The following is a 15,592-nucleotide window of genomic DNA, read 5'->3' on the forward strand; positions in this document are numbered from 1 at the left end:
GAACTGGGACAGCCAGCCTCAGATTTATATGTACTGCATTCATTGGCCCTTTAAACAGTCTGCTTCCAAAAACGTTCCGTTCTTCACATGTGAAGCCGTTGTGTCAGGATCTGATTAGAGCCTCTATCAGTATGGTCCCAGTCAAACAGCACTTACTCTCCATCTGCGTCACATGTACACATACCTGTTGAAAGTGTAATATGATAAATCAGATTCTGATAATAAAAGATGTTGCAATTTAAGATGACAAGTATAGTTCAATAACAACAATAATCATCTTGCTTGAGCCGATCAAAGGAGTATTTGTACTGTCCTGAGTTTTAATTAATAATTAATTACCTGTAGTGTGTTGCAGAAAAGAAACTCAATGATTAAGCCATGACCACAAAATGTTTTCTGTGTTTTATGTTGACTGTAGTATCTAGTATAGTGATATTAAGTTTTTTATCTTTGAGTAACGTGTTTGTCGGTCTATCAACCCTAATCTGACATTTTAAAATTTTTTAATTAAAAATTTTTTTTTTATGTGTGGACCCTTTTTTTAAATATCTTTTTAACATAATTGAATATAATTATATTTATTTAGTATCATTCTAACTAATATTGAGTTTTGGACTCTCCCGAGGAAGAGAGATTAAAAGTTTACGTTTTTGTCTCGTACATGTTTGCTGTAGGGTGTGTTAGCTGTATATAGTGTATGCAAATATACGACTAAAGCTCTTCGTGAACATGCTTTGCAAAAAAAGCACTGCGTGTGCATTCAGCCTGGTGGTGAATCATGGGATTGGTTCTGTTTGACAAGGATTCAGCCAATGCATCTTTGATATTCGGGGCCGGGGCAAGAAGGACAGGGGGGGGGATTTTTACTGTCCTCCATTCTTCTGTCCCTGAGTATTGGAACTGGTCTGTAAGATGACGTCAGAGGGGTAAATGATGGTATGGTGAAGTATGCATACTGAGGAAGGTCCCAGGACTGATTGTCCACGGAGGGCCGCAGGTCCTGTTGTTGGCCCCTTCTCCTCAAATCGCTTTCTTATGCGGTTTTCTTTCCATTTTACTGCATTTTTTCCCCGCCGGCTGTCCAAGCACAAATGGGCCGAAGCGGCGTTGTGTGATCTTCCGTGACGCTCGTTCTGCTTTTACCGTCTCCGTTCAGTTTGCTCTGCCGTGCTCTTATGTCTTAACTGAAGTTCTCTGTCCATAACTTCTGTCTTTCGCCTTTATCTTCCCTTCCCTCTGTTCCACTCCCACTCTGTCTAGCTTCTTGGGTTTTTTTTTTTCCTCCCTGTCTCCACTCCTTTCTCTCCTCCTTTCTGTTTTTCCATTTTATGGGCACCAAAGATGGACGGCCAGATTAGGGAGGTATGAGGTAAAGAGAATGAAATGTGGCTAGTCTGTGCCAAAGCCTAGGAACTTTCACCTCCTGCTCATCACTGACAGATCTGAGGTTGACATATCTTGCTATTTAAATGATCAATGAAAGACCAGGCAGTTCTGTAAACAAATGGTTTGAGTTGTCTGAGGGCTGTATTTTACACATAATGAATGATCGTGTGTTGGGATTTTTGACATTGTTCCGTGTTCTGAAGGAGCCATTACATAATTTGTGTCCAGAAGGGATTACATTTTGAGACTTGCAACTAAACTATATTAATCACATAAGTTGTCTGGGTAAATAAAATTTGTGACTCAAATTCATGGAATCTTTCCTTTCAAATGGATAAAGATTGAGGTGGTTTATGTCATTTAAAGAAGGTTACACTATGAATTAATCTTTTTTGTTTGAATTCTATTGGTAGCAGAAGAAGGGGCATACTTGTAGTGAACGCCTTTTCTGATCGTTGCAGCTGCCTACTGAATATAGAAACTTTCCTCGTAAGCATTGCTCTCCTAAGCCAGTTTTTCCCAACCGGGTCCTCAGGGACCCTCAGACAGTCCACGTTTCTGATCCCACCTATCTCAGGAGGGAGCAAAAATGTGGACTGTCTGAGAGGTAGCTGGGAGGGAGCAAAAATGTGGACTGTCTGACTGGTAGCTGGGAGGGAGCAAAAATGTGGACTGTCTGACAGGTAGCTGGGAGGGAGCAAAAATGTGGATGGTCTGGGTGTTCTGGAGAGATACTGTCCTAAGCATTGCATTGACAAAATCGAAACAGCTGCCAAGGGAAACAAAACTGCAAAATCACTCACGTTACACATGGGTGACACTGCTGAAAGATAAAAAGAATAAATTATCAAATGACTGACAAGAAGCAAGTTCATGTTTCTGGTTTTTCCAGCTGTAGTTCTATAGAACAAAACACATTAACCAGACAAAGCATTTTTTAATGAATAAGGCTCTTCAGTGGGAGGTGCAGTAGTACAGTAGTTAGCGCTGTTGGTGCACACCCCAGGAACCAGGGTTCGAGTATCTGCCATGGCTCAGAGCTTGCATGTTCTCCCTGTGTCATCATGGGGTTTCCTCTGGGTTCTCCGGTTTCCCCCAGCAGTCCAAAAACATGCTGAGGCTAATTGGAATCATCAAATTGCCCACAGATGTGAGTGTGCCCTGTGATGGGTTGGCACTCCGTCCTATTTTATTCTGCGATAGCCTCTGGACCACCACGGCCCTGCATAGGACAAGCAGATTTAGAAAACAAATGAACTTATATTTTCCTAAATGTTCTAAAATAAAATATAGAAGGGTTAGCTGACTTAATTCATTTTAGCTACTGGAGCAGATTCAGATTGTGATGTTGATGCTGTACGGACCATTGTGACTGGAGCACCTCCAGCTCAGCAAACCAAATCACTCTGCTTTTGCCGATGGCAAAAAACAAAAGCCGGGAAGATTTATTCAGAGAGATGCTGCCATCCTAAGGAGTTTGTTGTTCTGATGATATAAGAACTTATATCTATTGAATAAAAAAAAAAACCGGACATCTAGAATTTAGATGCCAGTACTGTTGCCCAATCACAAACCAATGAATTGAGAATTACAATCAGTAGTTACACATGTGTACGATCAGTACATACACTCACATGCTAATGAAACCGTGGAGTACAATCGATTTTACCCAGTGGTGAGTAGCTGTTAAACAATGTGCTGCACTGATGTGGGATGTTCAGTCATGATTCTGTGATGGATCAAACCTACTCGCACCCAAACCTGAGAGGTGGGCTTCATCAGAGGCGTAAGAACCAAGGGTCTGAGGAGACACCCCGTTATTTGGATCGTTCTGCCAGTTATGGTTACCTGTGGGCGGCGATTAAAAAAATGTGGAGTCAAACGTCCAGAAGTTAAGCAGTCATTTGGTATTGCAATCAATAAGACATAAAGGACTTGTTGGCAACACAAAGATACATTTTCTTTGATCCTGACCTGATCCAGAACCATGAGTATATCTTACTGCTGGTAACTAGTACCTTATTGCATTAAAACAAACAGTTGACTCAAGTTTGTAGATAGATGCATGACTCAGAACGACCACTATTGCCGCCAAGATGCTCTGTCACTGTCTTGAAGTACTTCTGACATTTGTGAATTATGACTGTATTTTTTCGATGAACTTATCGTGAGACTGATTCGCAGAGGAGAAACCGAAGGTATAGCTACTACGCCTGCATTCATGGGAGAGGTAATGTAGCATCTTGTGCGTAAATGATGAAATATTCTCATTATATTAAAATATGCAAATTATACACGTGATGAGAGCTAAATCTGCATATGCTGCATATGATGCATGTGATGCATGTGATGCGTGTTCTCTAAATAGCACCTAGACAGAAGTGTGACACTAAAGTGCTTTAATTGATATAAATAATTAGATGATTACCAGAGTAATATATATTTTTTTCAAATACATAAACATACTTTCGCACAACTTTTCATTGTGGAATTCAACATTTAATTAATATGACTCACTGAGATGTTCATATAATACCACATTATAACCTTACTGGAAGGCCTTCTGGGTATTTTGAATATATTGTATATGTATTTTTTTTTCCCCAAGCACATTTTCATTTCCTTTAGCTTAAGTTGCTTTTGATAACATTAAAACCACTGTACTTCAGCAGTTTAAATTACTTGCCACCAATTACTTTTTTTCTTGTGGTTATAAAACAGTCCTGATAACATCGTGTTAAACATTTCTGCACGTTGTGTGCACAGCGTTTTGAAATAGTAGTACAAAAAAGTATTCCAATAGAACTTCTTTTAATCATCAGGGAAGTTAAATAAATGTATATAGAGCAGTGTTTGATAATAAACGCCCGAAGCAAATGAACAAGCATGAGCACATCACCCGAGAATGGGCTGGAGGCTTGCTTGCCTTCACAGCTTTAATATAAGCCCAAGGGCGGATCTTAACGAAAGGGCTTACAGTGTGACATTTTAAATGTAGCGGATGAGACTTGGAAATTACTGCAGTCTTTTACTTTAATGGCACCATAAATTGTTATTAGCTCCACGTAACTCCCAGATATACTGAATTTTATAATAACGTCTAAAGTGGAATTTATTTGCTAGAAAGGATTTGGGAGAGAATAAATATGAAATACTCGTTTAAATTCTAATATGAAATACAAACATACAAACATTACGTATTTAATAGGCTCTGGTGATGGTATTGTGATGGTGTTCTGATGGTATTGTGATGGTGTTCTGATGGTATACAAGTACCAATCTAAGGCTGGCTGTTGCTCACACCAAAGCTTGATGCTGACATACTGCCGTCTCACTCAGTCTAGCACAACAGACACTGTCACCCGGATGGTATTGCTGTTAACAACAGGGCATGTGCAGCTTGCATTTCTGAAGGCTGTCACCCAGATGGTGTTGCTGTTAACAACAGAGAATGTGCAGCTTGCATTTCTGAAGGCTGTCACCGGATGGTGTTGCCGTTAACAACAGGGAATGTGCAGCTTGCATTACGGAAGGCTGTCACCCGGATGGTGTTGCCGTTAACAACAGGGCATGTGCAGCTTGCATTACGGAAGGCTGTCACCCAGATGGTGTTGCTGTTAACAGCAGGGCATGTGCAGCTTGCATTACGGAAAGCTGTCACCCGGATGGTGTTGCCGTTAACAACAGGGAATGTGCAGCTTGCATTACGGAAGGCTGTCACCCGGATGGTGTTGCCGTTAACAACAGGGAATGTGCAGCTTGTATTACGGAAGGCTGTCACCCGGATGGTGTTGCCGTTAACAACAGGGAATGTGCAGCTTGCATTACGAAAGGCTGTCACCCAGATGGTGTTGCCGTTAACAACAGGGCATGTGCAGCTTGCATTACGGAAGGCTGTCACCCGGATGGTGTTGCCGTTAACAACAGGGCATGTGCAGCTTGCATTACGGAAGGCTGTCACCCGGATGGTGTTGCCGTTAACAACAGGGCATGTGCAGCTTGCATTACGGAAGGCTGTCACCCGGATGGTGTTGCCGTTAACAACAGGGCATGTGCAGCTTGCATTACGGAAGCCTGGATTTGCTACAGCTAGGCCTCCTCTTGCTACTAAGGACCAGAAGGATGGAACACGCTGGGGTAAAGAATGAGGAGGCAGGTCAATTCAGAGGAAACATTTGCAGGTATGGGGGTTGGGGGGGGGGCTTGTCATGCCGCACCCTTTTGGTAATGAAGTGCTTTCAGGGGAAGAAGGGCTCCCTTTCAGCGGTAAGCTGAGAGGATGGGGCACACCCTGCATTAATTATGCCGTAATATGTCAGAATACCTCAGTCCTGGTGCTTTTCCAAGAATGAATGCATGCAGAAGCTCGGAGGAGGTAGGCCGTCAATGGTTCACTGGCTATTTGTGGAGGAAAAAAAATAAGCATTGTACACTGAGCCCCTGTTTTTTTGCACTTTCTTTTGCGGTGTGTTTTACAGAATTTTTCACTTTTATGCTAATCATGCACATTAGCAGTACTATGCAGCACGTCCATGTCGCTGTGTCGAAACTCGGCCCAGAAACTGAAAGTGCTTCATTCTAGGTAAAGTCACATAATAACAACCCATTACAACAAATGCTCTTAAGAGTCCATGATAAATACTCTTGACAATATGTTACCTGTTTATTACAGCCGTGTAACTTATTCTAGGGTGTGCTGGCAGGGTGTTGTATTCTGTGTATGTATTCATTATGTGGTTTGTCATAATATATTACACACAATCAGAATGTAATTAAAGACTGTAATTAAATGTTGGTCGTCTTTTTAGTTAAACTGAACAGTTATTGTAACTCATGTGACAACTTCGTACCTCTGCAAATTTAGCCATGTGCCAAATTTAGAATCCAGTTCGTTTGACTATTGGTGGATCAAGGGCTGGACTGGGATAAAAAATTTAGTTAACTGTAGGGTGGGGGGAAGGGGTGCCACTATAAATTTTGTCAGCCCACACACCCAGTGTGCCACACGGCCAGACCATAGTCACGTGTAACTTGTAAATGTATCGATTCTTTCTCACTGTGATCTCTGTGGTCACAATATTCACTGCATTCTTGCAATGAAAAAATGGCACTGAATGTAATATAGTAGCATGACAAAAAATAGCTGAAAAAACAGGTTTAACACAGGCTAACAGAAAACTAACATTTTATCAGATATATGTATTGGCTTACTGTACAGATTTAGATGAGGGAGGTGATAAGTGATACATGATGCCTCAGCGGCCAGGTTTGTGTTATTTATCAGTACCAACCTCTGTAGATAGAATCCTGCGGTTGACTTACAGGAACCTTCTGCAAATAAAACTAGCTGACCACTGTATCTTCTCAGAGGTTTATCTTTGCGTATCAACTGGACCTAACAGGTGGTGTGATTTCCTCGAAGCGGTTAAGCAGTATTTGCCATAACCGTTTAATTCACCAGTGTATTTTTTGACTCGATCGCTACCTCAGCTTCTTTGGTTAATAAATACCTTACTGAGTTATTTAACCAATTAAGTTAATTCATTGAGCTGGCATTAAAATTTAACGAGCTCGTGGATTGTCTGGGGTGCCCTTTATCAATGTTCTTGAAGCCTTCAGTAAAGCCACTGAGGATATCAGTAAATTTTTAGAGAACAGAAGAAATTCCTCATAGATTTTTTTTGTCGCATGTTCTCGTTTGCATATCTGCATGTGTCCTAATGTTAAATTGTGGTAAATATACAGTTACTACCCAGAAAAATAACTTTAAAGTTTTACTGTACTTCATTTTTTTGCCTGCCATTCATACAGGATGACACGTCTGTCGTCAGCACAGCAAGCATACACAAGCATTTGCAAGAACTGTTGTATGGACACACCTGCCTTAAGAGACACGTGGGAGGGTGGAAGACTTACAAAAGAGCCTTTCATTTGTTTCTGGGTCATTAAGTAGAGTATGAAGTTCACTCTGTCTCAGAAAAGCAACCAAAATCCATGAAACAATAGGTGTTTTGCCTGTGGGCTTGGTTTAAATGCCCCGAACATGTAAGAGCCAAAGAATCTGAGTAACCCCAGTCCTGAGATACATACGTAGGTACCTCTTGTTCTGTGCACTACCTTCTGCACTTTGTAACCATGCATTTGGAAGGAGGGACCCTTCATTCCCAGTCAGGGTAATTGATTATGTAGACTTTGGCGTTTTTATGGTCCTTCCAGGACTAGGGTGCTTTGACGATTGAAAAAATGGTAACAAACGACTTAATGAGCAGACGGGATATTTTATTGTTTTAGTTTGTTCAATGAGTAATAGGTTTATAATGGGGGTTTGTTTTGTAGCCACCCTGCTTACAGTTACTTATCCTGGTCAGGATTACTGGGACCCGGAGCTTATCACAGACAGCACGATGCACAGGTACTGGCTGAATGGGATGCCAATCTGTTGCAGGGCACATACATGCACATACTCGTAGATGAAGTAAGAGTGTATAAAGAGTAATTCAATAAATAAAATTATTGTTAATACCAAACAAACTTCAATCAACTTTATGGTCAAATTTCTCATAATAAAACATAAAACTATTTCATTGGTTGTGTGATATAGATCTTTTTGCATGTAGCTCATTATTATTGCCTAAAATGTGATATTTTTCTGCATAGTGCCCTCAGTAGGCTTAAAGTACTTCGCAAACGTCTTAGGCAGTCAAAGAAAATGTTGAAAGATATTTATCTGGGTATTCAGTTTGCTTCAAAACACATAATTTAACATTAGAATATGTGCAAATGAACATAAATGCCCAAATTAAAATAAAGATGTAAATATGTTTACAGTTTGTTTGCGCACAGACAATCACATGTAGTTTGTCATACATGTGGATCTAGGTCAAAACTTGACAACATCTGTGTCTGGAGAAACTGATCAGCAAGTCGGACTGAACCAAACAGCAATCAATGTTCATTCCAAAAAGCAGGGATTGGGAAATGGGGAAGCATTGTAATCCCCCTCATATAACATTTCCCCAGGTCCCCACATCTGCAAGACAAATCTACAGTCAGGATGGTCTTACTTTTTATTATTTTATGCTCTTTCTTGCCAGAACATGAACTTCATCTTGCCTCACAAGCAGCACTGTCCCTTAAGTAACGTGACGCATTTGTACAAACAATACTTGCAGCTCGCTAGCACCTGATCTCCTTCTCCAACCACGTCAGCTCTTAAACTTTCACATGACTCACGGAATGGCAACTCCAAAGAAGAAAATAATCTGTTAGCAAGGTAAATAAAGGCTGGCCTTCCCTTCGTGCAGGGACCTGAGATGACAGACATGACTCAGAGAACACAGTCAGGCAACCCCGGGTAAGCGGCAGAAAATGGATAGATGGATGAACTGATTTTTTGTTGCCACCCCACCTTCTCTGCGTCTGTGGACAGGGCTGGTGCAATGAAGATCACTAGGATAATTAGGTCAAGTTATCCTGTACTGACTGATATTCACTACCAGTCAAAAGTTTTGACACACAGTGGGATTTTCTACATTTGCATGTTATGCACGTTACTCACTTAGCAATAACTAAAAATACACTCAATATTCTTTGCTACAAATGTACAGTATGTTCACCTTGAGTACCTTTATTAGCAAGAAAATGTCTTATCTTTGATTCATGAAAGTAATTTCCTTTAGCAGTTATAACTGCAGAGGAAATGTGAGGCATCCTTTCTACAAGGGACGAAACAGTTAACTATAAATGAAACTATGCTATAGTATTTGAAGTTAAAGGACAACTGTTAGGTTCATGTATTAAATTGGAACTATTTTATGTTACGTTATGATATGGGTGATATGTGGCATGGATCTGCGCATTGATGTGACAGGTGATTAATCGTAATGCATGTAGAGCTGCAGAGCGATGTAATGCAGGTGTATGACTGATACCCAGTAACAATCTGCGTTACCTGAACGTTGGTGTTTTGTAGTGATTATCCTTTGTAAACGTGCACAGACACAACGACAACCTAGAATCTGACTCTGCCGTCAGCACACAGCCAGTGAATAGGATGTCAGACATGTACTGTCGCATACTCTTTCCATGTTATAAAGGAAACTTGTTTCATCTGACTTGTATTTTCATTTATAGTTGTTCACTCAACTTTCCAATGCTGAACAAGAATAAAAAATCTGCCGTTTATGAAATAAATGGAAAAGCGGCAAAAACCGGTGATGATCTTACAGTAAGTTGAACTGCAATATTTATTACATTACGGAAAGCACAAAAGAAAAAGGTCTTATCGTTTTAGTGCCAAGTATTTTTTATTTAGCCAGTATGATAGCAACCAATGCAGGGACTGGGAAATTACTTATATTACCCATATAGTTATTTGTTTTAGCCAAATGTCTGGTAAACTGGCTAACCTTTAGTTAGCTTTTATAATATTTATTATTTTGTTATATATTTGTAATATATGTGTTGCTACCTTGCTAGAAGAACTTGCTGATTTATTGAGGCTAATATGATATGTTCTGTCACAGCCTCTATAGGCATTTGGAAAACTGGCTGATGATTGGGGATGGGGGGGGGTATAGATGGGAGGTATAGAAGGGGGGTATATGGGTATAGAGGAGGGTATAAGAGGGGGATTGGGGAATAGAAGGGGTATAGAGGGGAGGTATAGAAGGGGGGTATGAGGGTATAGTGGGGGTATGCGGGTATAGATGGGAGGTATAGAAGGGGGTATAGGGGGTATAGAGGAGGGTATAAAAGGGGGGATTGGAGAATAGAAGGGGGTATTGGGGGTATAGAGGGGAGGTATAGAAGGGGGGTATGAGGGTATAGTGGGGGGTATGGGGGTATAGAGGGTAGGTACAGAAGGAGGTATAGAAGGGATAGACTTGATGTAAAAGTTAAATAAATTCAATTAAGTTTAAAAGCATTATGATTTTTGTGAATATAATATGTAGTAGCTAGAGCTAAGAAGTCCTGCATTGTTGTTGTGAGGTGTCATCTGCTGCGAAGGTCCCAGAAGAGCCATGAGCAGGTCTGCCATCCTCCGGGTCCGTGAGCAGCAGCAAACCCCTCCCAGCCATTATGCCATTACACCATTTCACCATTTCACCAGTACATTTCAGCCCATCATTTTCTCATTGGTTGTTTGGGCTTGTATGACACTGACATGTTAATAGGGAAGTCAAGCACTTCATGGGTCAATCACCTGATATCATACAAGTCACAGTTTTGTGTAGATTGTGGCACTTACTAATCATTGTCTACTCCATAAAAATGTGTGACTGAGACATAATATTTAGATAAACTTCTGCGGTCATTAGAAAAACTGTCAAATATCACTTGTAGTCAAAGGTAATAAATTAAGTACTATGACATAGTTTAGCTCTGGTTAAAGTGTTAGTTGTAATACATGTATATACACGCTAAAAATTTCCTGACCTTTCCCAGAGGCAAAAGTTTTATATTCCTTTGTTTTGTCCAAAATTATAATAGCTTGATTCCATGATACAAGCAAAGTGGCAAGAACAAAAGTTTGTGAAGGTATTTTGCACAGTTATTTTAATACTGTTGATTAAAAAGAAAGAAGAAAAGGCAGACAGATGACAAGCCAGACAGGCAAGTAACCAGGGTGGTCCGGGATAAGCGTCTAGGGTCTTCAACCACACCTTTGGAGTCAAGACAACTGAACAGAGGATAAACAAAAGGAGTAACACCTTTGTTTCAGTAAGAAGCTAAAAGAAGCAGACAGACTTACTGGGGAGCAGGAGGTGATGGGCACAGGCAAGGCAATTCTGTCTGAGAAGCTCAGCTCACACATTCAGGTGTATGGTTCCAAATTCGTAAGCTGCTAACATAGTTAGCAACAATGCTATTGGGAAATGCACTCCTGACCTGATACACATCACATGGTTATTTTCGTGTTAGTTATTTCTCTGTTAGTACAGTGTTCTCAGATGGCTTTAGGGTTGTTTGTTATTAGTGAGGAACTGCAACGATCTTGGCGCTTTTTCCTAAATGCCTCACCCCCATACATACACACATAAATATTCAACAATCTACAGCAGCCTTTGGACTGTAAGAATGCCAGACTTCCTATGATGCACTTTGCAGTCGCCCTCGGGATCCTGCTTAGGAGATGCCTTATCAGAAAAGAGCTCAGCTCTTCAGTAAAATACTTTGTAATTCTTAAGTCTGGTTGGAAATAAACGTGCTTTCACTCCATTGGTGTATGTTTTGCATTCCTCCTTTTGTTCAGTCTTTTGTGTTAAATTAGCCCAAATGGGCAACAGAATTAGTCTGGTTGCCCTGGGGCAGCTTTGCCTGCTGAGGACCTGAGTTAACTGCCTATGTTTGCACTGTCTGTTGACCTAAGTGTGGTGGAATTCTATAATTCAGTAAACAAACAGCACCTAGTCAGGCAGCTCCGACATACAGAAAGGAGGCATGCATTGCGTTCGTTACAGTTCAGTTGCTTTCCATAGCCTTTTTTTTTTTATTTTTTGGAGCGACTCGAGGACTAACCTGAAGTATGTTTGCTCTTAAAGCTCAGGCCCAACCCGGCAGTGTCAAACCTCCCAAAAGCACACATACATTTCTATCTTTTGTCTGAAACAAAGCAAAGCATTTTCATAATTTCCCAAGAAACAGTTTTATGTTAAGTAACAATAGCACTTTGCGCGAGCAATATTTTTACAACTACAATATAAGCTATTTTAAATAAAGAATATAGAACATGAAATGTAAAACAACCATTCTGGTGTCCCATATTTTAGTGGTGTGTGTGGACATTTAATTGCTAATATATAATTTCTTTGAAGGTGTCCTTATTCAGGGAAACCAGCCTTTCTCACTGTTTACGATTTTTCTCGTTTGTACAGCTGTAGATTGTTTAGGCACTGAAGCGATACTGATGAAGGACCTCAGCGGAGCCCATCCCGGGGTCCGACACTGAAAGCTGTCAGCCACGCGTTACTGTACCCGTATGTCTTTCATTACTTTGCTGCCTGACAGCCCCGATCCAGAACATCCTGGCTTATTCCTGATTCCGTGATAAATACCTCTTTTCTTCTTACTTCCTGATACTGAAAGAAAAAACAGTTTCACAACTATTCAGCTGTAATTCCTTCTTTGTAGATGTGATGTCTTCCCAGCTGCCTTTAATCTCCATTTTAATGCCTTGGAAATGGGAATTTTACTGTATTAATACGCAGAAAGGCGGTCAAAGTGACAGTTGTTTTGCCTTAAGTGCAAATACGTATTATGAATGTTGGGCAGTGCTTTTGTGTTCCATTATTCTGTCTGACTGAGCACTAGTTGTTCACACAGACTTCAGGTACGAGAAATTATCAAGAGAGGGCAGCCTTCAGTCTTCATTCATGGGGCCATAACTGACACACTGTTAGCCAGAAGCACGTGTCATTTGTGGTCATTTCAAAGCAACACTGTCAATTCGAACCCATGCTAAATTTTATGAACTATGAATGAAAATGTCATATTATTTAGTACAAAATTTAGTACAGAATGAGTAAAACGCTGTCTGCAAGATGCTTAGAACAACATTTATCTTGCTGGCCCTGCTTTTATAAAAACTGTTATGTTTCAAATATAAAGTTATGTCTCAAATATATTTGCAGAGGTTAAGAATTTCCTTATCAAGTAACAAGTTAATTTTGAACTTTGCATTAAAGGAAATCCAAGGATTTGGCTTACGGTGGTGTTTGTGAATTTACTTTCCTGTTTCATTGCCTGAAAGTTTGTCTTTAATTGTGTTTTTACATGATAATATCTTGACTGGATGGAGTCGCACCATTAACGAGGAGGCAAACCCTGCACTTTAGTTTTAGGGTCAGAGAACGTTATCACCTTTTTTAACTGCCTTCAGTACTCAGATGCACTCTTTGTTATTTACAAAAGGCTACTATATAGTTAAAGGATAAGTTAAACTCTAAATTCATATGCAACTTACATATGCACATATATTTCTATGCATATACACACAGCTATATAAATGTTAAATGTGGATGAAATAGGATAGATCAATAGAGTAGCATTATAGTAAACATTCAAAACAATCAGTAATCCACATAACTGTGCCTTTGAAACATCTGTTTGTTGAGGACTAATTTCCCTCTCTGTCTCGTCATGTTATGCTATACCCTGTCCCCCTTTGCCTTCCTACACCTCGAGTAGACAATTCATTTCTGATGTTATCTGTACCAGAGAATAGCTAATCATTGGATTATCCTAAATTCCCACCTTAGCCATTAGACTTGAGGTCAAAGAGGTCAATATGCAACAGCCTAACCCTAACCCAGTGGTGTGACAAACATGGTTGAACATGTAGGCCATTTAAGTCATGTATTGTTGCCAGGAGAGAACCTACAATCTGAGCTCAGTGGAAAGCATTTGAACATTTTTACTCAGATTACTATATTTCAGCATGTGTAAATTTAAATATCTCTGTCTAGTCATAAAAGCAGGGTCTAATTCAATTAAATTTTATTTATATGGCACTTTTAACGAGGAGCATTCTCACAAAGTACTTTAGAGACCAATAAAAAGCCAAGTTTCTAACAAACAGCTTTTTCCATCAGCTTCCAAATTTCTACCAGGTAAATCTTCCCTAAAAGCCTACCACAAACTATAATTTAATAAGCTATTTGCCCTACTGAACTTCGTATGGTTTTATTAATTACCATCATAATGATATATTAATGATACTGAAGTCTGCATAGAGACAGAGTAGCGTGGCACTGTCCATGTCCATGAGGAGAGCTAAAACTTCTACATTCAGGTGTCAGTATTACACATCTGGATACATTTGTACCGAGGCTTATGTGGGTCTTAGAGGATTATCTTGGAATGAATGTTCTTCAGGAGAAGTAGTATTTTTTAGTTTTTTTGCAAAAATATTTTTTTGAACTGTCTATTGTCACAAGGAAGGTTTGTGTATAGCAAACCAAGTGAAGTCAAGTAGGTTTTTATTGTCATTTCAACCTTAGACACAGCATATAGTGAAATGAGATAACGTTCCTCCAGGACCATGGAGCAACACAGAGCAAGACAAAACAGGGCAACATAATAAGTGCAGACAGGACACAAGCTTAACAGTACAAACTGACAAGACAAGACAACATACAGTGCAAATTAACAGTGGTAACAGTTTCACATATTTTTAAAATAATTGAGTAATTTTAATCTAGAGTAACTTCAAAACGACATTGTAACACAAGATGTTTACCTACTCAAGTGAATAATAGTAGTAGAATTAGTTTACTCGGTAATATCTCAAGAGGGGTAGTCTGTATAATCCAGGACTATTCAAGGTCCGAGCTCTGCATGGTTTTCCAGCCTTCCTTCACCTGTGAGCCAGGTGTGAAGCCACTGTCCAATCAGAATTGGTATTATTAAACTAACAATCTGGGAGAACTCAAAACAAGGCCTGGATTTGGATTTGAGGGTCAGATTTGAAGAGCCCTGGTATAGCCACTTCAGTTTGGTTTGACTGAAAGACAGTGTTAGTAAATGACTTCTTTAAGTTAAACACTAACATGAACAACTGGGGACTGTGGATACCCCTAAAGTGCCATTACTGGTGGAAAGTGGTGAACTGGTAGATGTTTGCTTTATGTTTCTGTGTGATACTGATAAAACCAAGAGTGACTGTCAGACTGTCAGACTCACGCTCATGAAGTCTGATCCACTATGTGCTTCTCCTGACCGCCTTGCATTGAATAGGCCCTCACCAAATTTCTGTGTTCTGTGAGAAATCTTTGGTAAATTTTCTGACATCGCACTTTCCTTTAGAGATACATAACCTTGTTCGCAGCCCCTTGAGAACGGCTCGACCATAGATTGATCTTTACATCTACTGCTGCAATATTATCTACAATTAATACATTTATGGTGCTACAAGATGGTGCTAAGTAAACATATTACTCTGTTTGAAAACTTCTTTGCAACGAATAGCCTGTCACCTCAGGAAAAATAAGTCAGCCCAGTATATATAACAATCCATCATTACCAGCTAAAATGTCTGTATTGTATTGGTTGACTTGTGGAAACAAGTGTAGTTTTCCAGGGTGAAAAAGTGAATCGTTTACATGATAATAAAACTAAACCGGTTGTCAAATATAAAGCAGACATTTTTGTTTTTCAAAAATACACAAATGAAAAAAAAACTGCACTGCAGAAATAAATGTGTAAC

General features: G+C 39.8%; 1 long non-coding RNA gene across 1 annotated transcript; it reads left to right on the forward strand.

Moving 5' to 3' along the window:
• Nucleotides 1-8,323: 8,323 nt before the first annotated feature.
• LOC125750495 (uncharacterized) lies at nucleotides 8,324-13,023 on the forward strand. The gene is made up of 4 exons (XR_007400358.1): nucleotides 8,324-8,740; nucleotides 9,520-9,613; nucleotides 10,378-10,433; nucleotides 12,264-13,023. It is a non-coding gene; the product is annotated as an uncharacterized LOC125750495 (long non-coding RNA).
• The last annotated feature ends 2,569 nt before the right edge of the window (nucleotides 13,024-15,592 follow it).

The sequence above is a fragment of the Brienomyrus brachyistius genome, chromosome 10 (genome assembly GCF_023856365.1).
Source record: "Brienomyrus brachyistius isolate T26 chromosome 10, BBRACH_0.4, whole genome shotgun sequence".
NCBI lineage: Eukaryota > Metazoa > Chordata > Actinopteri > Osteoglossiformes > Mormyridae > Brienomyrus > Brienomyrus brachyistius.